Raw genomic sequence first — 25,082 nt, forward strand, 5'->3', positions numbered from 1 at the left:
TATTACACTGGAAGCAGACACCTTACTGATGAAGCTGTTTGCTCCTGTATAGGAAATATGAGAATTTTAACTATATGAAGCTACTTCTCTGTCAATTACACATAACTTCATACAGTTAGAATTCTCATGCTTCCTATGCAGGAGCAAATAGCTCCATCAGTAAAGTGTCTGCTGTTAGTGTAACAGGTCATGGGTTCTAATCCTGGGTATGACTGCTAAGAAATGTGTGATTTAAAATAAAAGACAATTAAATGTATACAGTACATAAATATATTTCAGAACACCACACACACACACACACACCTTAATATAGGAAATAGGGGGGCACCAATATTTATCTGGGCAACTGGGACGAACTACGCCACTGCACCCTAGGCTTAAACTCGAGTCAATACGTTTTCCCAGGTTTTTGTGGTAAAATTAGGTGCCTCGGCTTATATTCGGGTCGACTTATACTCGAGTATATACGGTACATAGAATTAGGATCAGCCAACCCTTCTGTTTCTGATGTCCATCTTTACTGAGCAGGTTGTGTGTAGAGTGTATGATTAACTCCAAAATGTTTGGACACTGTACTTTGTTTTTTACAGTCCAAGCCATAACTATGCATGGTAAAATCATACTTGCCTACTTTTAAAAAAGCATTTCAGGGAGATGTAAAAGTAACACCTATCAACATGGACATGTTCTGCTATATATGAGAGGCGTGTCCAGGGCCGGCGCTTCCATTAGGCAGCTGCCTATGGGCACCTGGACCTGAGGGGGGCGGTACGCTGAGGCTGCCAGCCATGTAGCCCCCACGCAAAATCAGCAGCAGGGCACCCGGCGGCATAGACACACATAGCAGCGCTGCGGGTAGTTCTGCAACGCTGCTAAGCCAATTGACAGGCAGCTGATGCACTACACGGTGTCCCGGGATCCACCAGCGATTTTCTTTCACTCACCACCGCTATGCAATGTGAGCAGAGAGGTAGTTTCCCCCTCGGCCAGTCCCGTGTTCCTTACCTCTCTGCCGGGCAGCTCCATAGCCTACTGTACTGCTTGATGTTTTTTATAAAAGGGGCGTGGCAACACCTCCGTGATAAGGCCACGCCCCGAGTATGCTAGGTTCTCGGTGGTCTGTCTGTTCTGCTGCCTGGCATGGCTACTCTTTCGGAGACTGACTCCTTTGATCTGAGCTGCATGGAGGTTACTACTGTGCTAGTGGTGTGTGTGTGTTTCAGTATGAGCGTGTGTGTGTGTGTGTGTGTGTGTGTGTGTGTGTCTCAGTATGAGCGTATGGGTGCCTCTGCCTCAGTATGTGTGTGTCTCTCAATATTAGTGTGTGTGCCTCAGCATGAGTGTGTGCCTCAATGTGTGTGTGTCTCTGTGTGAGTGTGTGTGTGCCTCAGTATGAGTGTACGTGTGCCTCTGCTACAGTATGAGTGTACGTGTGTGTTTCTTTATCACTGTGTGTGTCTCAGTATGAGTGCGTGTGCCTCTGCGTCAGTATGAGTGTCAGTGTGTCTCAGTTTGAGTGTGTGTGTGTGCTTCTGCCGCAGTATGAGTGTCAGTGTGTCTCAGTTTGAGTGTGTGTGTGTGCTTCTGCCGCAGTATGAGTGTCAGTGTGTCTCAGTTTCACTGTATGTGTCTCAGTATCAGTGAGTGTGTGCCTTTGCCTCAGTATGAGTGTCAGTGTGTGTGTCTTAGTATGAGTGTGTGTTTGTCTCAGTATGAGTGTGTGTGTGCCTCTGCCTCAGTATGAGTGTGTCTCAGTATGAGTGTGTGTGCCTCTTCCTCAGTATGAGTGTCAGTGTGTGTCTCAGTATCACTGTGTGTGCATCAGTATGAGTGTATGTGTGCCTCTGCCTCAGTATGAGTCAGTGTGTGTGTGTGTGTGTGTGTGTGTGTGTCTCAGTATCATTGTGTGTGTGTGTGTGTGTGTGTGTCTTAGTATGAGTGTATGTGTGTTTGTGCCTCAGTATAAGTGTCAGTGTGTGTGTGTGTGTGTGTGTGTGTGTGTGTCTTAGTATGAGTGTGTGTGTGTGCCTCAGTATGAGTATATGTGTGCCTCTGCCTCAGTATGAGTGTCAGTGTGTGTGTCGCAGTATCACTGTGTGTGTCTCAGTATGTGTGTGTCTCAGTATCACTGTGTGTGTGTGTCTCAGTACAACTGTGTGTGTTTCTCAGTATGAGTGTGTGTCTCAGTATGTGTGCCTATGCCTCAGTATGAGTGTCAGTGTGTGTCTTAGTATGAGTGTGTGTGCGCCTCTGCCTCAGAATGAGTGTCAGTGTGAGTGTATCTCAGTCTCAGTGTGTGTGTGTCTCAGTTTCAGTATGAGTGTCAGTGTGTGTCAGTATCACTGTATGTATCAGTATGAGTGTGTGTGTGCCTCTGCCTCAGTGCGAGTGTCAGTGTGTGTGTGTGTGTGTGTGTGTGTGTGTGCCTCACTATGAGTGTATGTGTGCCTCTGCCTCAGTATAAGTGTCAGTGTGTGTGTGTGTCTCAGTCTGAGTGTGTGTGCCCCAGTATGAGTGTATGTGTGCCTCTGCCTCAGTATGACTGTCAGTGTGAGTGTGTCTCAGTCTGAGAGTGTGTGTGTGTGTGTGTGTGTGTGTACACCTCTGCCTCAGTATGAGTGTCAGTGTGTGTGTGTCTCAGTATGAGTGTGTGTTTCAGTATCACTGTGTGTGTCTCAGTATGAATGTGTGTGCCTCTGCCTCAGTATGAGTGTCACTGTGTGTGTGTGTCTCAGTATCACTGTGTGTGTGTCTCAGTATGAGCATGTGTGCGTGCCTCAGTATAAGTGTGTGTGTGTGTGCCTCTGCCTCAGTATGAGTGTCAGTGTGTGGGCCTCAGTGTGAGTGGTTGTGGGTGTGTCATAGGGCTCACTGGGAAGCATCCAGTACCTGTATTGCTATACCTCACACTCTGACTCTGTTAGTTACAGAAGTTCACTGCACACATACTGTATCACTACAGGCCTGCAGTTGGTGAAGGTACATGCAGATTCAGTGGCAGCACAGAGCACACACACACACCCTCCCCCCCTGCTGTTTAGGAGGATAATTTTATATTATTTTTGTAATTTTTAATACAGCAACAGGTGGGTTGCACTGGGGGGGGGTGGGGGGTGGGGGCAGGATGTCATATACCCCCCCCCCCCCCCAGCCTGCTCGGTCACTTATGTCCTTTGCTGCCTCATCTACAGGAAGTGCCCTGGTAGTCCGGTGGTTTATGCATCTGCAGCCTAATCCCACTGTCACTGTGGGACCAGCACCAGCCCGTGATCCTGCTACAGACTTTTTTTAACTTTGTCCTACAGAGCTACGGAACACCTGTAGGTCCATAGGCTGTGATGGATGCTGGCTGATTGCTTCTCCATCTGACGGTTTCTCTTCCTTGCAAGTAGGTAGTGGAGTTTTTTTTTCCCATGTGTCACCTGTAGCTGATGTGAAACTACATTTCCCAGTATGCCCTGCTTCTTTTTGGCGGGATGTGCTGGGACTCGTAGTTCCACATTGGCTGGGGGTGCCACATTTCCCTATATTTGCAACATAAAAACTGTTTGTTAATGAACCAACATAGGTATATCACCAGATATATATTGTATGGCTGAACAAGACATCCGTACCTGCTGCTCAGAAAACGTATTTGTCAGATTGTCGTGTTCTATTTTTTTGCCATATTATTAGTACTGAAATCTAACTGCACACACTAAACAAATGTGCTGCCCGACAACGCTCAGAAACCCGACGCCGGAATCCCAAGAGTCAACATACCGAATGTAAGTATGCCGGGAGGGTTACAGTTAGGCTGTGGGGAGTAGGGGGATAGGGTTAGGCACCAGGAGGCGGGTTAGAGTTAGGTTGCAGGGGGGGTGGGGGGGGGGGGAGTTAGGGTTAGACTGCAGGAAGGGGAGGGGTGGAGGGTTAGCATACTTTCCAACGAGGTGTTGGGATTCTAAGCGGCAGGGTCCCTTTCCCAACCTGCTGTAGGGTGTATTGTCTATACAGCCTGCAACATTTTTTATACGTTATAATCCAATCGGCGGTTCAGTGGCATAGGGTAAGCATTACTGCCTTAGAGCACTCAAGTAATGAAGTCAATTCCTGGTCATGGCCTGTCTGTGTGGAGTTTGCATGTTCTTTTTATGTTTGTGTGGGTTTCCTCTGGGTATTCCTGTTTCCTCCCACACTCCAAAAACACATGGGAAGGTTATGTGGAATTGTCTGTGTGTGTTTGTATTTTAGGGAATATCACTCTCATTCCAGTGGGACAGGGAGTGATACGAATTCTGATGTTCTGTGTACAGCGCTGTGCAAATTAGTGGCACTATCTAAGTAAACAGTAACAATAGTTTTGATACTTTAAGATAGGGCCTTGCACACATGTTGGAGAAGCCATCACATTTTCCCTTTGTACTTAGCAGGAGCACATTCATTTGCTGTTCTGTCAATAATAAATGGGTAAATGCAAATTATGTACTGGGGAGCATTGTGGGATTTTTCCTGTCAGGGCAAATGTGTGTGTTTTTTATTCTGTGGAGGACAAAGTGTTTTTTTCTTTTTTCCTGAAAGGGGCCAGTGTGTTTGTTATTATTTTTCCTGTGGATGCCAATGTGTTTTATTTTTTCCTGTGGTGCCCAATGGGGGTGGTGGTAGGGGGAAGGAGGCTGAAGTTTTTCCTAGGGTGCCGAGAAAACTTGCACCGGCCCTGGGCGTGTCATGAAAATGACTTACATCCAAATTAGTGATGAGCGGATTCGGTTTTACTCGGTTCTCAAAACGGCATCTTATTGGCTATCCAAAACACGTGACATCCGTGAGCCAATAAGATGCCGTTTTGAGAACAGAGTAAAACCGAGTAAAACCGAATCCGCTCATCACTAATCCAAATGTAAATGAGCTCCAAAGTTAGTATACTGCAAGTACCATATACTGCAAGTGGCCTTATTAAAAATGGATGTAGCCATAGGGATCATTGTGCCTTATAACCAATGCAGGGAAATGGCACTGATGATCCCATTTGAATATCTCCCAACAATGTAACAGCTATATAATGGGGGTAAGGTACAATCAGGGAGTTTGCTGGACTATTCAGAGAGTCAGGGAGATTTATACTATGTCAGGGAGTCTCCTGCAGAACATACTTGCCTACCTTCTGGCAGCTCTCTCCGGGAGAGAGCTGCCAGGACGGCTCAGTGGAGGGGCTGGGCAATGTCGAGAGGAGGGGCGGGGAGGAGGCGGAACGGGGCGGGGAGGAGGAGGAAGGAGGGCGGGGTTATAGATTTACACGTTTAAACCACACACCCCGCTCTGTAATGCCGCGATAACCGGCATTTTACAGCAGGGGGCGTGACTATGATGACGCAATTCAACAAGAATCGCGTCATCTACTGTCCGGACCGCCCACTTTACTCTCAAAGTGGGTGGCCGGGCAGGGGGAACTTGAAAAACCGGGAGACTTGCCTGCTCTTCCGTGGGGCCGGGAGGGTCACCCGATTTTCGTGAGCCTCCCGGCCATTCCGGGAGAGTAGGCAAGTATGCTGCAGAATGAGGGAGGGTAGGCAACTATGGGTAAAATGTGTTATCATTGGGAATGTTGGCAGTGGCAATTATGCCTCTTCATGTCTCTCTCTATACTCCTGTGCACTACAGCTATCCTAGGACAGCAATGAAGCTGCTTGATATTTAGTTAATGAAATAAAAATGCTTGCTCTGCTACTGCAAACAGGAAGAGAACAAAGAAATTACTATTGATTAAAGTAGGTAAGTAAATCATCCATGTTCTCTGCAACTTGGCTCTGTTTTGTGGTTAAAGGTTAATTACTGTCCACATTTTATTTGCTATTGTTAATTGTGGAATGTTTAGAATGGTATCTGATAAATACCTAATAAATGTCAGCTGCCTCTAACCAGCCTTGTGAAGGTAGAACAATGAGCAGCACTTGTCTTTCCTGTAATACCCGAATTTAATGTGACATTAAAGCAGTTCAGGTGCTAGTACCTATGGCTGCACAGTGGGCCTGATTCAGATGTAGCAGCAGTAACAGCTCTAATACGGCAATGCAGCAGGATCCAAACTGCGTTCCAGGATGAAGTAACGGATCTTTCCCGGCCGCAAGTCCTACCTAGAGGCCAGGAGATCCTGGTCACATCCCTCCCCTTTAACAGCTGTGACAAGGGGAGAAATAAAGGCCATCGCTGCCCCCAAATGGCATCAGATTGACAATCACTGACAGACTGATGCCCTAGTGTGACCGACATTGCAGATCTATACTGCACATGCACAGTACGGGTCCGGAACATCTGAATGAGGGCCAGTAAGCACTAGAACACCATAAATGAATTTTAATATGTTATGTTTAATATGCTTTGTGCAATTTTAGAAATGTATGTTAAGTGTACTGTATGGACCGTGCATTTATAGAAATGTATTTTAATATATTTTATTTATAAGACTTTGCCATTTGGGGACAGATTGGTCTTCGGACATTCTGACAGAAGCCATATGTTAGTTACTATCCCGCGATCAGCAAAGGCAGAATGATAATTTAAAGCACTTTCTTTGAAATGCACACAAGGGGGACTCCTATGTATGTTTGGGTAAAATGTAGTCAGTGCTACACAGCAGGTCATTTGGCAAAATCCACAGTTTGCATTACCATTTCTGGTATATTTTACATTATTACTGACTGGCACTGGTATTTGAGACTGTAGGAGTTGTCGAAGGGCTGACCTGATGGGACTTTGCATTTTTGACAGTGTAGCCCAGAGCTGTCCAAACCAGTCCTCGAGATCTACCAACAGTCCACATTTTCCAGACCACCTAGTTGGTGCACAGGTGTAGTCATTACTAATTATGATGTGCTGCATTCATTCCTAATTGACAATTTTACAGATCTCCTGGAGGCCTAGAAAACATGCACTGTTGGTAGATCTCGAGGACCGGTTTGGCCAGCCCTGGTGTAGCCTATGCCTCGCTGTCTACTCTCACACTGGTCTGAACACCCTAGCCTTGTTTTTACTAGAGATGAGCGGGTTCGGTTCCTCTGAATCCGAACCCGCCCGAACTTCATGTTTTTTTACACGGGTCCGAGCGACTCGGATCTTCCCGCCTTGCTCGGTTAACCCGAGCGCGCCCGAACGTCATCATCACGCTGTCGGATTCTCGCGAGGCTCGGATTCTATCGCGAGACTCGGATTCTATATAAGGAGCCGCGCGTCGCCGCCATTTTCACACGTGCATTGAGATTGATAGGGAGAGGACGTGGCTGGCGTCCTCTCCGTTTAGAAATAGATAGGAGAGTGAGAGTGAGACACTTCATTTACTGGAGCTTAGGAGGAGTACTCAGAGAGTGCAGAATTTTGCTGATAGTAGTTAGTTAGTTATACTAGTGACTGACCAGTGAGACCACCAGTGCAGTTTTATTATTATTTAATATAATCCGTTCTCTGCCTGAAAAAAACGATACACAGTGACTCAGTCACATACCATATCTGTGCTCAGCCCAGTGTGCTGCATCATCTATGTATAATATCTGACTGTGCTCACACAGCTTAATTGTGGGGGAGACTGGGGAGCAGTTATAGGTTATAGCAGGAGCCATGAGTACATATTAAACAGTGCACACTTTTGCTGCCAGAGTGCCACTGCCAGTGTGACTGACCAGTGACCTGACCACACTGACCACCAGTATATTGTGATTGTCTGCCTGAAAAAGTTAAACACTCGTCGTGTGACTTGTGTGGTGTTTTTTTATTCTAAAAAAACTCATTCTGCTGACAGACAGTGTCCAGCAGGTCCGTCATTATATAATATATACCTGTCCGGCTGCAGTAGTGATATATATATATTTTTTATATCATTATTTATCATCCAGTCTATACTAGCAGCAGACACAGTACGGTAGTTCACGGCTGTAGCTACCTCTGTGTCGGCACTCGGCAGTCCATCCATAATTGTATACCACCTACCCGTGGTTTTTTTTTCTTTCTTCTTTATACATACTACATCTCATTATCAACCAGTCTATATTAGCAGCAGACACAGTACAGTACGGTAGTCCACGGCTGTAGCTACCTCTGTGTCGGCACTCGGCAGTCCATCCATAATTGTATACCACCTACCCGTGGTTTTTTTTTTCTTCTTCTTTATACATACTACATCTTATTATCAACCAGTCTATATTAGCAGCAGACACAGTACAGTACGGTAGTCCACGGCTGTAGCTACCTCTGTGTCGGCACTCGGCAGTCCATCCATAATTGTATACCACCTACCCGTGGTTTTTTTTTCTTTCTTCTTTATACATACTACATCTCATTATCAACCAGTCTATATTAGCAGCAGACACAGTACGGTAGTTCACGGCTGTAGCTACCTCTGTGTCGGCACTCGGCAGTCCATCCATAATTGTATACCACCTACCCGTGTTTTTTTTTTTTCTTTCTTCTTTATACATACTACATCTCATTATCAACCAGTCTATATTAGCAGCAGACACAGTACAGTACGGTAGTCCACGGCTGTAGCTACCTCTGTGTCGGCACTCGGCAGTCCATCCATAATTGTATACCACCTACCCGTGGTTTTTTTTTTCTTTCTTCTTTATACATACTACATCTCATTATCAACCAGTCTATATTAGCAGCAGACACAGTACAGTACGGTAGTCCACGGCTGTAGCTACCTCTGTGTCGGCACTCGGCAGTCCATCCATAATTGTATACCACCTACCCGTGGTTTTTTTTTCTTTCTTCTTTATACATACTACATCTCATTATCATCCAGTCTATATTAGCAGCAGACACAGTACAGTACGGTAGTCCACGGCTGTAGCTATCTCTGTGTCGGCACTCGGCAGTCCATCCATAATTGTATACCACCTACCCGTGGTTTTTTTTTTCTTTCTTCTTTATACATACTACATCTCATTATCAACCAGTCTATATTAGCAGCAGACACAGTACGGTAGTTCACGGCTGTAGCTACCTCTGTGTCGGCACTCGGCAGTCCATCCATAATTGTATACCACCTACCCGTGGTTTTTTTTTTCTTTCTTCTTTATACATACTACATCTCATTATCAACCAGTCTATATTAGCAGCAGACACAGTACAGTACGGTAGTCCACGGCTGTAGCTACCTCTGTGTCGGCACTCGGCAGTCCATCCATAATTGTATACCACCTACCCGTGGTTTTTTTTTTTCTTTCTTCTTTATACATACTACATCTCATTATCATCCAGTCTATATTAGCAGCAGACACAGTACAGTACGGTAGTCCACGGCTGTAGCTATCTCTGTGTCGGCACTCGGCAGTCCATCCATAATTGTATACCACCTACCCGTGGTTTTTTTTTCTTTCTTCTTTATACATACTACATCTCATTATCAACCAGTCTATATTAGCAGCAGACACAGTACAGTACGGTAGTCCACGGCTGTAGCTACCTCTGTGTCGGCACTCGGCAGTCCATCCATAATTGTATACCACCTACCCGTGGTTTTTTTTTCTTTCTTCTTTATACATACTACATCTCATTATCAACCAGTCTATATTAGCAGCAGACACAGTACGGTAGTCCACGGCTGTAGCTACCTCTGTGTCGGCACTCGGCAGTCCATCCATAATTGTAACTAGTATCCATCCATCTCCTTTGTTTACCTGAGGTGCCTTTTAGTTGTGCCTATTAAAATATGGAGAACAAAAATGTTGAGGTTCCAAAATTAGGGAAAGATCAAGATCCACTTCCACCTCGTGCTGAAGCTGCTGCCACTAGTCATGGCCGAGACGATGAAATGCCAGCAACGTCGTCTGCCAAGGCCGATGCCCAATGTCATAGTACAGAGCATGTCAAATCCAAAACACCAAATATCAGTAAAAAAAGGACTCCAAAACCTAAAATAAAATTGTCGGAGGAGAAGCGTAAACTTGCCAATATGCCATTTACCACACGGAGTGGCAAGGAATGGCTGAGGCCCTGGCCTATGTTCATGGCTAGTGGTTCAGCTTCACATGAGGATGGAAGCAGTCAGCCTCTCGCTAGAAAACTGAAAAGACTCAAGCTGGCAAAAGCACCGCAAAGAACTGTGCGTTCTTCAAAATCCCAAATCCACAAGGAGAGTCCAATTGTGTCGGTTGCGATGCCTGACCTTCCCAACACTGGACGTGAAGAGCATGCGCCTTCCACCATTTGCACGCCCCCTGCAAGTGCTGGAAGGAGCACCCGCAGTCCAGTTCCTGATAGTCAGATTGAAGATGTCAGTGTTGAAGTACACCAGGATGAGGAGGATATGGGTGTTGCTGGCGCTGGGGAGGAAATTGACCAGGAGGATTCTGATGGTGAGGTGGTTTGTTTAAGTCAGGCACCCGGGGAGACACCTGTTGTCCGTGGGAGGAATATGGCCACTGACATGCCTGGTGAAAATACCAAAAAAATCAGCTCTTCGGTGTGGAAGTATTTCAACAGAAATGCGGACAACAGGTGTCAAGCCGTGTGTTGCCTTTGTCAAGCTGTAATAAGTAGGGGTAAGGACGTTAACCACCTCGGAACATCCTCCCTTATACGTCACCTGCAGCGCATTCATAATAAGTCAGTGACAAGTTCAAAAACTTTGGGCGACAGCGGAAGCAGTCCACTGACCAGTAAATCCCTTCCTCTTGTAACCAAGCTCACGCAAACCACCCCACCAACTCCCTCAGTGTCAATTTCCTCCTTCCCCAGGAATGCCAATAGTCCTGCAGGCCATGTCACTGGCAATTCTGACGAGTCCTCTCCTGCCTGGGATTCCTCCGATGCATCCTTGCGTGTAACGCCTACTGCTGCTGGCGCTGCTGTTGTTGCTGCTGGGAGTCGATGGTCATCCCAGAGGGGAAGTCGTAAGCCCACTTGTACTACTTCCAGTAAGCAATTGACTGTTCAACAGTCCTTTGCGAGGAAGATGAAATATCACAGCAGTCATCCTGCTGCAAAGCGGATAACTGAGGCCTTGACAACTATGTTGGTGTTAGACGTGCGTCCGGTATCCGCCGTTAGTTCACAGGGAACTAGACAATTTATTGAGGCAGTGTGCCCCCGTTACCAAATACCATCTAGGTTCCACTTCTCTAGGCAGGCGATACCGAGAATGTACACGGACGTCAGAAAAAGACTCACCAGTGTCCTAAAAAATGCAGTTGTACCCAATGTCCACTTAACCACGGACATGTGGACAAGTGGAGCAGGGCAGGGTCAGGACTATATGACTGTGACAGACCACTGGGTAGATGTATGGACTCCCGCCGCAAGAACAGCAGCGGCGGCACCAGTAGCAGCATCTCGCAAACGCCAACTCTTTCCTAGGCAGGCTACGCTTTGTATCACCGGTTTCCAGAATACGCACACAGCTGAAAACCTCTTACGGCAACTGAGGAAGATCATCGCGGAATGGCTTACCCCAATTGGACTCTCCTGTGGATTTGTGGCATCGGACAACGCCAGCAATATTGTGTGTGCATTAAATCTGGGCAAATTCCAGCACGTCCCATGTTTTGCACATACCTTGAATTTGGTGGTGCAGAATTTTTTAAAAAACGACAGGGGCGTGCAAGAGATGCTGTCGGTGGCCAGAAGAATTGCGGGACACTTTCGGCGTACAGGCACCACGTACAGAAGACTGGAGCACCACCAAAAACTACTGAACCTGCCCTGCCATCATCTGAAGCAAGAAGTGGTAACGAGGTGGAATTCAACCCTCTATATGCTTCAGAGGTTGGAGGAGCAGCAAAAGGCCATTCAAGCCTATACAATTGAGCACGATATAGGAGGTGGAATGCACCTGTCTCAAGCGCAGTGGAGAATGATTTCAACGTTGTGCAAGGTTCTGATGCCCTTTGAACTTGCCACACGTGAAGTCAGTTCAGACACTGCCAGCCTGAGTCAGGTCATTCCCCTCATCAGGCTTTTGCAGAAGAAGCTGGAGACATTGAAGGAGGAGCTAACACGGAGCGATTCCGCTAGGCATGTGGGACTTGTGGATGGAGCCCTTAATTCGCTTAACAAGGATTCACGGGTGGTCAATCTGTTGAAATCAGAGCACTACATTTTGGCCACCGTGCTCGATCCTAGATTTAAAGCCTACCTTGGATCTCTCTTTCCGGCAGACACAAGTCTGCTGGGGTTGAAAGACCTGCTGGTGAGAAAATTGTCAAGTCAAGCGGAACGCGACCTGTCAACATCTCCTCCTTCACATTCTCCCGCAACTGGGGGTGCGAGGAAAAGGCTCAGAATTCCGAGCCCACCCGCTGGCGGTGATGCAGGGCAGTCTGGAGCGACTGCTGATGCTGACATCTGGTCCGGACTGAAGGACCTGACAACGATTACGGACATGTCGTCTACTGTCACTGCATATGATTCTCTCAACATTGAAAGAATGGTGGAGGATTATATGAGTGACCGCATCCAAGTAGGCACGTCACACAGTCCGTACTTATACTGGCAGGAAAAAGAGGCAATTTGGAGGCCCTTGCACAAACTGGCTTTATTCTACCTAAGTTGCCCTCCCACAAGTGTGTACTCCGAAAGAGTGTTTAGTGCCGCCGCTCACCTTGTCAGCAATCGGCGTACGAGGTTACATCCAGAAAATGTGGAGAAGATGATGTTCATTAAAATGAATTATAATCAATTCCTCCTGTGTGTGTGCCCAGCAACATGGACAATGCCATCTTGCTTAGCGTCAGTTGACCAGTTCCATGCAGTCTGAGTGTCAGCAGACACTCCCAGCCAATCCTGTGTCACCAAGGGTTTTAAAGCTTCCTGATTCTGTGTTCACGTTGCCAGTGCCTTTGTGTGTGAGCTTTGAAGCGGTGCTCCTATTCAGCTACTGCGCAGTACCTGCGTTCTTTGAGCTTCTCTAATTGCTACCTGCATTACCATCTGCATTTCCAAGGGATCATCCAGTGTCATCATTCCAGATCCAGACCAGTCAGCACTCCAGTGTCATCATTCCGGGTTCAGCCAGGTCAGCACAACGGTCCCATTACAGTCACCATCGGTTCCAGTCTGATAGTACAGAGACCATCGGTTCTAGTCCGAAACTACAGTTACTTGCAGTCCCAATCTCTAATGCTAACGAATGGTCTACAGGGTGCAGCGAAAACCCAAATGCCCTTGCTGGGTTCCCTGTAGAAGACCACTGGTGGGGTAAGTGTGCACCCCTGCTCTGGGTTTTGTCATCTACCTAATGCTAGTCACTGGATCTTCCTACATCCTCTAAACAAGTCCTTCAACCTCTATGAAAAGGTAACACCTCAGAGTTTTCAGCACAACACCACTCCAGTCACCGATAACTCTGACGTAGGTCCAGACACATCCATACACCAAATCCAGAAACTGGGGCTAATTCGGACTGGATCGCTGCAGCAATCGCAGTCTGAATACTTTTGTGGAGTGCGCACCCCGGGAGCCCAGTGCGATGCTAAAAGGATCTCCGGGCTGCGATCGTCTCTGCCTGATTGACAGGCAGAGGCAGTTGCAGGACGGGAGGGGGCGAGCCAACAGCGTTAGAACACCGTTGGCGGGGCGCAGTCCGGACGTGACGTCACACGCAGCCGATGTGACCCGGGAAGCGGCGAGTAGCGGACTGCCAGCATGCAGGAACTGGGGGCAGTAAGGCCTGACATGTGGGGCGGACTAGCCATGTGCTGGGTGTTCCCCCGGAATGTCAGAGTAAATGATCGTAGAGCATATCTACGATCAGATTTGTATTACCCCCACTGTGTGGTGTTCAGCTCTGGATACTGGGGAGTGCAGCACAGGTGAATCTTTCCCCAGGGGGTAAGAGTGGATTTGTGAGGGGATATAGTGCTTTGGGCATACCCAACTGTTCCGATTTTCGTTGGATAGTCCCATTTTTTTTGGACTGTCCCACTCGCGGGCCGCAGTGTCCCACGTTGATGGGGTGCAGTTGGGAGGCTCCTATCAGAGCAGCGGTGAATAGACACTGTACGCATGCGCACAGCTTCTATTCATGGGAGACAGGAACTAAGGATATGCCCCCTTCAGTGACAAAAATGGGGGAGTGGCAATTGTGACACCACTGCTAAGCCTCGTCCCCTGTCCAATAGACCATATCCCCTTTTGGTCACACCCTCGTGTGCATCTCTTTTTTCAAGATCACAATGTTATGAGGTATACTTTGAGATAGAGTGGGGGAGATGGGAATGGAATTATTGGGGAGAGAAATTGTGGGGTGTGCGAGGTGAGGAGAGCAGGAGATACAGATTGTGGTGTTTGTGGGAGAGGAAGGAAAAAATAGGATTTTAATACCTACTGGTAAATCCTTTTCTCTTAGTCCGTAGAGGATGCTGGGGTCACATCAAGAACCATGGGGTATAGACGGGATCCGCAGGAGACATGGGCACTTTAAGACTTTCAAAGGGTGTGAACTGGCTCCTCCCTCTATGCCCATCCTCCAGACTCCAGTTATAGGAACTGTGCCCAGGGAGACGGACATTTCGAGGAAAAGGATTTATTGTTAAACCAAGGTGAGATACATACCAGCTCACACCTCAAGCACGCCGTACAACATGGCATTCAACATAACGCAAGTCAACGGCATGAACAATGTCAGCAACAGGCTGACTAAAAAACGTAACACAACATGTGTTGAAACGTAACAAAACTGCAGATACAGTACGCACTGGGACGGGCGCCCAGCATCCTCTATGGACTAAGAGAAAAGGATTTACCAGTAGGTATTAAAATCCTATTTTCTCATACGTCCTAGAGGATGCTGGGGTCACATCAAGAACCATGGGGTTATACCAAAGCTCTAGAACGGGCAGGAGAGTGCGGATGACTCTGCAGCACCGATTGACCAAACATGAGGTCCTCATCAGCCAGGTTATCAAACTTGTAGAACTTCGCAAAGGTGTTTGAACCCAACCTAGTAGCCGCTCGGCAAAGTTGTAATGCCGAGACCCCCCGGGCAGCCGCCCAGGACGAGCCCACCTTTCTGGTAGAATGGGCCTTCACCGATTTCGGTAACGACAATCCAGCCGTAGAATGAGCATGCTGAATCGTATGACAGATCCAGCGCGCAATAGTCTGCTTGGAAGCAGGAGCCCCAATCTTGTTGTAAGCATACAGGACAAACAGTGCCTCCATTTTCCTAAACTGAGCCGTTCTGGCAACATAAATTTTTAAAGCTCTGACTACATCGAGAAACTTCGATTCCAGCAAGGCGTCAGTAGCCACTGGCACCACAATAGGTTGGTTCAAGTGGAACGACGAGACTACTTTCTGCAGAAATTGCTGATGAGTCCTCAACTCTACTCTACTCTATCTTCATGGAAGACCAAATAAGGGCTCTTGTGAGACAAGGCCGCTAATTCAGACACCCGCCTTGCAGATGCCAAGGCCAACAGCATGATCACTTTGAGGAATTTCAACTCTACCTTCTGTAAAGGTTCAAACCAATGAGCTTGAAGGGATTGCAACACCCCGTTAAGATCCCATGGTGCCACTGGGGGCACAAAGGGAGGTTGGATGTGCAACACGCCTTTCACGAAAGTCTGAACTTCTGGAAGGGAGGCCAATTGTTTTTGGAAAACCGATAAGGCTGAAATTTGTACTTTAATTGAGCCCAACTTTAGGCCCGCATCCACTCTAGCTTGTAGAAAATGGAGAAAACGCCCTAACTGAAATTCTTCCATAGGAGCCTTCCTGGATTCACACCAAGACACGTATTTTCTCCAAATACGGTGGTAATGTTTAGACGTTACTCCTTTTCTGGCCTGAATAAGAGTGGGGAGGACTTCCTTGGGAATACCCTTTCAAGCTAGGATCCGGCGTTCAACAGCCAAGCCGTCAAACGAAGTCGCGGTAAGTCTTGGAACACGCAAGGCCCCTGTTGTAACAGATCCTCCCTCAGAGGAAGAGGCCAGGAATCTCCTATGAGTAATTCCTGAAGATCTGGATACCAAGCCCTCCTTGGCCAGTCTGGAACAATGAGGATCGCTTGAACCTTTGTTCTTCTTATGAGCTTTATCACTTTTGGAATGAGTGGAAGCGGAGGAAACACGTACACCGACTGAAACACCCACAGTGTCACTAGGGCATCCACTGCTATTGCTTGAGGGTCTCTCGACCTGGAACAATATCTCTGAAGCCATCATGTCTATTTGAGGAATTCCCCAAAGACTTGTCACTTCTGCAAAGACCTCTTGATGAAGACCCCACTCTCCTGGATGGAGATCGTGTCTGCTGAGGAAGTCTGCTTCCCAGTTGTCCACTCCTGGAATGAAGATCGCTGACAGAGCGCTTGTATGCTTTTCCGCCCAACGGAAAACCTTTGTGGCCTCTGCCATTGCCGCTCTGCTCTTTGTTCCACCCTGGCGGTTTATGTGCGCTACTGCTGTTATGTTGTCCGACTAAATCAAGACGGACCGATTGCGAAGAAGATGTTCCGCTTGCAGAAGACCGTTGTGAATGGCCCTTAACTCCAGAACGTTTATGTGTAGACACATTTCCTGGCTTGACCATCTTCCCTGGAAGCTTTCCCCCTGTGTGACTGCTCCCCAGCCTCGGAGACTCGCATCCGTGGTCACTAAGATCCAGTCCTGGATCCTGAACCTGCGGCCCTCTAGGAGGTGAGAGCTGTGCAGTCACCACAGGATTGAGATTCTGGTCTTGGAAGACAGGGTTATCCTTCGGTGCATGTGCAGATGCGACCCGGACCACTTGTCCAACTGGTCCCACTGAAACACTGTGGCATGGAATCTGCCAAACTGAATGGCCTCGTAGGCCGCCACCATCTTCCCCAGCAACCGAGTGCATTGATGGATCGATACTCTTGCTGGTTTCAGAATTTGTTTGACCAGGTTCTGAATTTCGAAAGCTTTTTCCACTGGAAGAAAAACTCTCTGTAATTCTGTGTCCAGAATCATTCCCAAAAACGACAGCCGTCTCGTCGGAACCAACTGTGATTTTGGCAAGTTTAGGAGCCAACCATGTTGCTGCAGAATTGTCAGGGAGAGCGTAATGTTCTGCAGTAATTGTTCCCTGGATCTCGCCTTTATCAGGAGATCGTCCAAGTACGGGATAATTGTGACTCCTTGCTTGCGCAGGAGAACCATCATTTCGGCCATTACTTTGGTGAAAACCCTTGGAGCCGTGGACAGACCAAACGGCAACGTCTGAAATTGGTAATGACAATCCTGAACTGCAAACCTCAGGTAAGCCTGATGGGGAGGATAAATGGGAACAGGTAAGTAGGCATCCTTTATGTCTACCGACACCATAAAATCCCCCTCCTCCAGACTGGAGATCACTGCCCGGAGAGATTCCATCTTGAATTTGAATTTTTTTAGGTAGAAATTGAGGGATTTGAGGTTCAGGATTGGTCTGACTGAGCCGTCTGGCTTAGGGACCACGAACAGGCTCGAATAAAAGCCTTTTGCCCTGTTGCGACGGGCGAACCCTGACAATGACTTGATTGTGACACAATTTTTGTATTGCAGCGCATACGACCTCCCTGTCCAGAAGAGTAGCTGGTAAGACCGATTTGAAAAATCGGTGAGGGGGAACATCTTGAAACTCCAGTTTGTACCCCTGGGACACTATTGCTAAAACCCATGGGTCCAGGGCCGAATGAGCCCAGAACTGACTGAAGAGCTTGAGACGTGCCCCCACCGGTACGGACTCCCGCAGAGGAGCCCCAGCGTCATGCGGTGGATTTGGCAGAAGCCGGGGAGGACTTCTGCTCCTGGGAACCAGCCACGGCCGGTGATCGTTTACCTTTTCCCTTTCCTCTAGTAGCAAGGAAGGAAGACCCTCGGCCTTTTCTGTATTTATTGGGCCGAAAGGACTGCATCTGATAGTGGTGTGCTTTCTTTTGTGGTGCAGGCACATACGGTAAAAATGCTGACTTACCAGCGGTAGCCGTAGATACCAAATCAGCGAGGACGTCACCAAACAATACACCACCTTTATACGGTAGAGACTCCATAGCTTTCTTAGAGTCAGCATCAGCATTCCATTGATGAATCCACAATGCTCTCCTAGCTGAGACTGCCATGGCATTGGCCCTTGATCCCAAGAGGCCAATATCCCTTGCAGCTTCCTTTAGGTAGACTGCAGCGTCCCTGATATAACCTAGTGTCAAAAGAATTCTATCCCTATCCAGGGTATCTATTTCAGATGACAAGTTATCTGCCCATTTTTCGATAGCACTACTCACCCACGCAGATGCAATGGCTGGTCTGAGTAGCGTACCCGTGGTGACATAAATGGATTTCAATGTATTTTCCTGCCTACGATCCGCAGGATCCTTTAGGGCTGCCGTGTCAGGGGACGGAAGAGCCACCTTTTTGGACAGCCACGATAGAGCTTTGTCTACAATGGGGGATGACTCCCATTTTTCCCTATCCCCAGATGGAAACGGATACGCCACTGGAATCCTTTTGGGAATCTGAAACTTTTTGTCAGGATTTTCCCAAACCTTTTCACAAAGCGTGTTCAGTTCATGAGAGGGAGGAAACGTTACATCAGGTTTCTTTCCTTTATACATACAGACCCTAGTATCAGGAACAGTAGGGTCCTCAGTGATATGTAATACATCTTTTATAGCCACAATCATGTACTGAATGTTCTTTGCCAGTTTTGGATCTAATCTGGCATCACTATAGTCGACACTTGAGTCAGTGTCCGTGTCGGTATCCGTGTCTGCCAGCTTGGCAAATGAACGTTTTTGTGACCCCGAAGGGGTCTGGACTTGTAACAACACATCCTCTACGGATTTCTTCCAAGCCTGGTTCTGAGACTCAGATTTATCCAATCTCTTATTTATCAAAGCCACATTAGCATTCAGAGCACTCAAAACATTCACCCAATCAGGTGTCGGCGGTGCAGACAGGGTCACTACCACAGCAGTTTGTGTCCCTAACATAGTCTCCTCCTGGGAAGAGCCCTCCGCCACAGACATGCCGACACACTTGCACCCAACACATGCAGACACACTGGGCCTATAGGGGACAGACCCACAGTAAAGCCTGTCAGAGACACACAGAGGGAGTTATTGCCAGCTCACTCCCCAGCGCCCAATCCGGTCTGAAACACCACAGAAATGCCCCAGACCTGCAGCGCTTTTATAATTTACAAATAATGCACCAAAATCACTGTGCCCCCCGTTTTTCACCCTGATACTTATGCAGCAGTGTGAGGAAGGACCAGCGTCTCTGCAACCTTGTGTCGAGAAAATGGCGCCGGGCTGTGTGCTGTGAGGGCTAAGCTCCGCCCCCGTAATGGTGCGCTTCAGACACGCTCATTTTAAATAAATTTTTATACTGGCGGGGGTCCTGACAGTGCCCTGGCACTATGTCCGCTCTTGCCAGTTAGTTACAGAGGTTAGATATGCTGCCCAGGGCACCCCCCCTGCGCCCTGCACCCTGTAGTGCCGCTGTGTAGTGGGAGCATGGCGCGCAGCGTGCGATCGCTGTGCGGTACCTCAAAGCCATCATTGAAGTCTTCTTTTCTTCTACTCACCTGTCTTCTGACTTCTGGCTCTGCAAGGGGGGTGACGGCTGGCTCTGGGAATGAGCCCCTAGGCGTACCTAGTGATCAAACCCTCAGGAGATAATGGTGTCCTGTAGCCAAAGAAGCAGAGCCTTGAAACTTACAGAAGTAGGTCTGACTTCTCTCCCCTAAGTCCCACGAAGCAGGGAGACTGTTGCCAGCAGTCTCCCTGAAAATAAAAAAACCTAACAAAAGTCTTTTCCCGAGAAACTCTGTAGAGCTCCTCAGTGTGCATCCAGTCTGCCTGGGCACAGATTCTAAACTGGAGTCTGGAGGAGGGGCATAGAGGGAGGAGCCAGTTCACACCCTTTGAAAGTCTTAAAGTGTCCATGTCTCCTGCGGATCCCGCCTATACCCTATGGTTCTTGATGTGACCCCAGCATCCTCTAGGACGTATGAGAAACATACATTATACATATATTACCAATAGGGGTAAAAACAAGTCCACGACATTTTTGGGTAATCCCAAACCAGGTTGTTTTCGCGGTGCCCAAATTGCACCACCTGTGGGTTCATGCAACCTGGTGCATTTTTTTTCTCCTCCGTTCTCAGGAAGGAAATTTCCTATTAGGCACCATTTAACGTGTATGAGCCAATTTGTTATTTATGTCATCACCTGCCCGTGTTCCCTTCAATATGTGGGGAAGACGGAGCGGCAACTTAGGTAGAGAATGGCCCTCCATCGTTCTGCTATAGAAGCTGGCATCTTGAAAGGCACCAGTGATCAGCCACTGGCACGGCATTTTGCCATAGCTAGACATAATGTAATAGTCATTAAAGACCGGATCGTTGACCACATCCCTGTTTTACCCAGAGGGGGAGATAGGAAAAAACTGTTACTACAGCGGGAGGTGCAATGGATCGACAGATTGGGTACTATGGCTCCGAGGGGGTTAAATGAAATACTTGGGCTGCATTGCTTTTTATAAATGTGTGTCTAATAATATTTTACAGGTCTGTACTGAGTACGTACGTCTAAAATCTGTGACAGTTTCTATTTGATGCTACATTGTATGTTTTAAGTTTGTTACTAAGCATGTTTCATTCTATGTGAATATACATTACGTTACTCTGATGCTGCTTTAGGGGCTAAAATGTTTGAATATATGTTGTGTGTATTTTTGTTGCTAAGCAACATTTGGTTCCGACAGTCTGACGTCACTTTCTTGCTTCCCGAAGTTTGACGGTGAGGCGGGAAGCGGTGCCGGAGTGGTCTTCTCACTGGTGCTATTTATTTTTCTTGACAGTTTCTTATATAGTGCCGCAAATTCAGGTGCGCTTTAATTTATACGTGCACTTCATTCACTTCTGCAGCACAGTACAGACCACATCAATACAATAGAGGATGTAAGTAATTTATGGATTAATCCAAAGTTACTCTCTTAACTCTTATGCTTTAGAGCATTGTATATGTCAAAAAATCTGGTTGCACTTTATGAATTTCTTATAATGCTTAACGTAAAAATAACTTTTTGGGTGTAACTCGTATTATTAATAGGGGATAAATGTATCTTTAATGAAGGTTTATTGTTTGATGAATTCGGCTGACAAATATTACTTATTGGGATGACACAGTATATGTAAAATTATGACTGTTATAATGAAAATGTATTACTCTTATGACCAACAGGTCAGAAATAATGTACTATATATGTGTACAATTGATAAAGAAAGAATGTACTATGGGTATGTGCACTATTTCATTTGAACAATGGTTTAGAAATAATATATGTGAATAATATATGTTTTATGCATTATACACTATATATTACTATAGATACAATACATCATGTATACTATAGAAATAATGCATGTGTATGTATATTACGTTTTAAAATCTAATATATTACCTGAAGTTTTTTTGTTTTTTTTAAACACATTTTATTGAGAGGATCACAGAAATACAACAGTAAACAAGTCATACCGAGAAAATTGAGAAATTAGGTTACAGAAATAACTGCGATGAATTATAACTTCAACAAATTTGGATCCAATTTTGGAAATTTAAAGTAGCAAGGATGCCTCTCAGCGACGGTGTGGCAGTCCGTCAAAGAGAGCTGGTAACACAGAATGGGAAAAAGAATAACAGTCGAAGAAAAAAAACAGAAAAGCAAGGAGGAAGGAGAAGAACTAGTTAAACTGAAGGAATTGGAAAGGGAGACAGAAATGGAGGCAGAAGGGTGGTCCCCAGATTCAAGAAGTTAAGTGTTGGGAAGTTAGCCAGGGAGCCCAAACTTTGTCAAATTATTTAGAGGAATTACGGACATCAGTCATATATTCCATTTTGTTTACATACCAAATTCTGTAAATTATCAATGGCATAGGGGAGGGGGTTAGCTTTTTCCAGTCCATTGCCATTTGGCACGTCATATCAGAAACTACATGCCGAAACAATTTATTTTGGGGCCGAGTAAAGGAAGGGAGAGTCAAGGGGAGTAGAAAATACTGAGGGTAAGGAGAAATAGAGGTCTCGAAGAGATGCGAGAGCAGGGTGATAAGCTCCCACCAAATTTTTTACATTTTTGGACAGGACCACCAGATGTGCAAAAAAGAACCTACATCTGTACAGCACCGTTCCGAGGCATCAGGGAACATAGTATGCAAACGAGAGGGGACATAGTACCAGCGGTAGAGTAATTTATAAATATTTTCTTTGATTTTAACACAAATAGAACTGGAAGTAGCATTATCCCAAATGTCGACCCAATCCTCATTGTCTATACTATGTCCCAGGTCCTTTTCCCATGCCAGTTCATGAGGAGCACTGGTCGAGGTAGAGTCATTGCCAAGCAAGGCATAGATGGCGGAGATCAAGCCCTTGGTATTGGAACGTTTCCAACTTATATAATCGAAAGAGGATAGTTTTCTATTAAGTAGAGTGGAGGTGATAGTGGAGTGGAAGTGTCTAATTTGCAGATCGCAAAAGAAATCCATGGGTGGAACTACTGTTCCATCGCAAATCTCTGCGAACTGAGGAAAAGAAGCATCGGGGGATAATGTCATTAATATAGCATTATGCTGCCCAAGCGCCAGGGAGTGAAAGAGAATCTACACATACCAGGGGAGGGAAGGCTGGATTATGAAATAGAGGGACCAGGGGAGATGGATCTGGGGCCAAAGCAAACTGTCTATTCGCCTGGTCCCATAGAGCAAGTGAGGGAGACACCACAGGGTAAGAAAGGACCGCCCGAGGACGCTGCCTCCGATGAAGCCACAGTAGAGAGGACAACGTGGCCAGACCCACCTCCTCAGTCTCGATCTTCACCCAGACCTTCCCTGTCCCACCCCCGTTACACCATTGCACACACTGAGAGAGCTGCGCAGCATAGAAGTATTTTCTAAAGTCTGGGATACCCAGTCCACCCCCTCTGGAAGAACGCTGAAGTAATTTAAGTCTAATACGAGGGCGTTTAGGATTCCACATAAAAGTAAGAGGTTTGGCGCTGCAAGGATTTAAAAACATAGGGAGGGACATATATCGGAAGATGAGAGATGGAAGGGAGATGGAAGGGATCGGGCTGGATCCGTAAGGGAAATCAGATCATCATCAGCGTATAACGTAATTTTGTGCTCAGATGAGCCCGTAGACACTCCATGAATAGCTGTATTACTGCGGATCTTTGCCGCCAAAGGCTCCATGACTAAAGCAAATATTAGAAGCGAGAGTGGGCAGCTCTGCCTTGTGCCATTGGTAATCCCAAAACTAGCGGATGAAACACTGTTGACCAATACCTGGGCCGTTGGAGAACGGTAAAGTGCCTTGACTCCATCACGAAATTTACCTGAAAATCCCATTTTACCGAGGATTGAAGAAGGCAAATGACCAGGAAATTCGGTCAAAGGCCTTCTCCGCATCAAGAGCCAGAAGAAGGGAAGGAAACTTCCATTTTTGAATAGAGTAGATTAAATCAATGGCTCTTCTGGTGTTGTCCGACGCCTGGCGTCCAGGGATAAACCCAACCTGGCCTGGGTGGACCAAACCAGGCAACAGGGGGGCCAGACGAGTAGCTAAGATCTTCGCATAGATCTTCAGATCTACGTTCAGCAATGAAATTGGTCTATAATTGGAGCATACAGTTGGATCTCTATCATGTTTTGGGATTACCACGATGTCAGCCCGGGTTGTTTCTGGCAGATAGGAAGCTCCCTCGGAAATAGGATCTTAATACCTACCGGTAAATCCTTTTCTCTTAGTCCGTAGAGGATGCTGGGGATGCTTCAAGAACCATGGGGTATAGACGGGATCTGCAGGAGACATGGGCACTTTAAGACTTTAAAAGGGGTGTGAACTGGCTCCTCCCTCTATGCCCCTCCTCCAGACTCCAGTTATAGGAACTGTGCCCAGGGAGACGGACATTTCAAGGAAAAGGATTTATTTAATTTTTTAAAACTAAGGTGAGATTCATACCAGCTCACACCTTCAACACGCCGTACAACATGGCATTCAACAACAACGCATGCAACGGCATGACTAACATCAGCCCCAGACTGACTGAACTCAACACAACATGTGTGTAACCATAACCAATAACTGCAGATACAGCCCGCACTGGGATGGGCGCCCAGCATCCTCTACGGACTAAGAGAAAAGGATTTACCGGTAGGTATTAAAATCCTATTTTTTTCATACGTCCTAGAGGATGCTGGGGATGCTTCAAGAACCATGGGGTTTATTACCAAAGCTCTAGAATGGGCGGGAGAGTGCAGATGACTCTGCAGCACCGATTGACCAAACAAGAGGTCCTCCTCAGCCAGGGTATCAAACTTGTAAAACTTCGCAAAGGTGTTTGATCCCGACCAAGTAGCAGCTCAACAAAGCTGTAATGCCGAGACCCCTCGGGCAGCCGCCCAGGATGAGCCCACCTTTCTGGTAGAATGGGCCTTCACCGATTTCGGTAACGGCAATCCTGCCGTAGAATGAGCCTGCTGAATCGTATTACAGATCCAGTGTGCAATAGTCTGCTTGGAAGCAGGAGCCCCAATCTTGTTGGGAGCCCACAGGACAAACAGGGCCTCTGTTTTCCTAATCTGAGCCGTTCTGGAGACATAGATTTTCAAAGCTCTGACCACATCGAGAAGACTTCGATTCCGCCAAGGCGTCAGTAGCCAATGGCACCACAATAGGCTGGTTTACTTGAAATGATGAAACCACTTTTGGCAGAAATTGCTGACGAGTTCTCAACTCCGCTCTATCTGCATTGAAGATTAAATAGGGGCTTTTGTGAGACAAAGCCGCCAATTCAGACACCCGCCTTGCGGATGCCAAGGCCAACAGCATGACTACTTTCCAAGTGTGGAATTTCAACTCAACCTTACGCAAAGGTTCAAACCAATGAGATCGCAGGAACTGCAACACCACTTTAAGATCCCATGGTGCCACTGGGGGCACAAGGGAGGTTGGATGTGCAGCACGCCCTTCACGAAGGTCTGAACTTCTGGACGGGAGGCCAATTCTTTCTGAAAGAAAATAGATAAGGCCGAAATTTGTACTTTAATGGAGCCTAACTTTAGGACCGCATCCACACCTGCTTGCAAAAAAT

This window comes from Pseudophryne corroboree, chromosome 1 (genome assembly GCF_028390025.1).
Source record: "Pseudophryne corroboree isolate aPseCor3 chromosome 1, aPseCor3.hap2, whole genome shotgun sequence".
NCBI classification, from domain to species: Eukaryota; Metazoa; Chordata; class Amphibia; order Anura; family Myobatrachidae; genus Pseudophryne; species Pseudophryne corroboree.